This window comes from Leptodactylus fuscus, chromosome 7 (genome assembly GCF_031893055.1).
Source record: "Leptodactylus fuscus isolate aLepFus1 chromosome 7, aLepFus1.hap2, whole genome shotgun sequence".
Taxonomy (NCBI): Eukaryota; Metazoa; Chordata; class Amphibia; order Anura; family Leptodactylidae; genus Leptodactylus; species Leptodactylus fuscus.
In genome coordinates, this window is record NC_134271.1 from 11,390,665 (window position 1) to 11,392,827 (window position 2,163).

The following is a 2,163-nucleotide window of genomic DNA, read 5'->3' on the forward strand; positions in this document are numbered from 1 at the left end:
ACAGGGATAATACAGTGATGTCACAGTACAGGGATAATACACACAGTGATGTCACAGTACAGGGATAATACACACAGTGATGTCACAGTACAGAGATAATACACACAGTGATGTCACAGTACAGAGATAATACACACAGTGATGTCACAGTACAGGATAATACACACAGTGATGTCACAGTACAGGATAATACACACAGTGATGTCACAGTACAGGGATAATACACACAGTGATGTCACAGTACAGAGATAATACACACAGTGATGTCACAGTACAGAGATAATACACACAGTGATGTCACAGTACAGGGATAATACACACAGTGATGTCACAGTACAGGATAATACACACAGTGATGTCACAGTACAGAGATAATACACACAGTGATGTCACAGTACAGGATAATACACACAGTGATGTCACAGTACAGGATAATACACACAGTGATGTCACAGTACAGGATAATACACACAGTGATGTCACAGTACAGAGATAATACACACAGTGATGTCACAGTACAGAGATAATACACACAGTGATGTCACAGTACAGGATAATACACACAGTGATGTCACAGTACAGGATAATACACACAGTGATGTCACAGTACAGAGATAATACACACAGTGATGTCACAGTACAGGGATAATACACACAGTGATGTCACAGTACAGGATAATACACACAGTGATGTCACAGTACAGAGATAATACACACAGTGATGTCACAGTACAGGATAATACACACAGTGATGTCACAGTACAGGATAATACACACAGTGATGTCACAGTACAGGATAATACACACAGTGATGTCACAGTACAGAGATAATACACACAGTGATGTCACAGTACAGAGATAATACACACAGTGATGTCACAGTACAGGATAATACACACAGTGATGTCACAGTACAGGATAATACACACAGTGATGTCACAGTACAGAGATAATACACACAGTGATGTCACAGTACAGAGATAATACACACAGTGATGTCACAGTACAGGGATAATACACACAGTGATGTCACAGTACAGAGATAATACACACAGTAATGTCACAGTACAGGGATAATACACACAGTGATGTCACAGTACAGGATAATACACACAGTGATGTCACAGTACAGAGATAATACACACAGTGATGTCACAGTACAGGATAATACACACAGTGATGTCACAGTACAGGGATAATACACACAGTGATGTCACAGTACAGAGATAATACACACAGTGATGTCACAGTACAGAGATAATACACACAGTGATGTCACAGTACAGGGATAATACACACAGTGATGTCACAGTACAGGGATAATACACACAGTGATGTCACAGTACAGGATAATACACACAGTGATGTCACAGTACAGGGATAATACACACAGTGATGTCACAGTACAGGGATAATACACACAGTGATGTCACAGTACAGGATAATACACACAGTGATGTCACAGTACAGGATAATACACACAGTGATGTCACAGTACAGGATAATACACACAGTGATGTCACAGTACAGGGATAATACACACAGTGATGTCACAGTACAGGATAATACACACAGTGATGTCACAGTACAGGGATAATACACACAGTGATGTCACAGTACAGGGATAATACACACAGTGATGTCACAGTACAGGGATAATACACACAGTGATGTCACAGTACAGGGATAATACACACAGTGATGTCATGTATTATTCACTAGGCCGGTTGTACTAAAACTACTGCAGGTTTATCATTGTGTGATGGTTGTGTAGACATTGTATACACTCTCTGTAGCTCTTGCTTGTACTTGTCATTTGTATATAGGGGGGACCACGTACAAAATAATAATAATAATAATAATAATAATAATAATAGCCTGTAGTGATGAGAAGTGTCTGAGTTGCGAGGAGATTATGACATGAAACAAGGCTTTGTGATACAATCTCCTATCTACGTGTTTGTGCCCGGTTACTGCTGCTACTCTTTCAAAGCTCCTCAGATGCTTGTACTGGCTGATGGAAGGCTTTGATGTTCTGTAGACACCTGCACCGCCGAGACCTCGGTGTCACGAGACTGACTACTGACTAAATGCTGGCAGCACCATGACTACAAAGCAAGGCCTATGTAAGATCAGTGCAGAGAAGCCTCACGAGTTCAATCA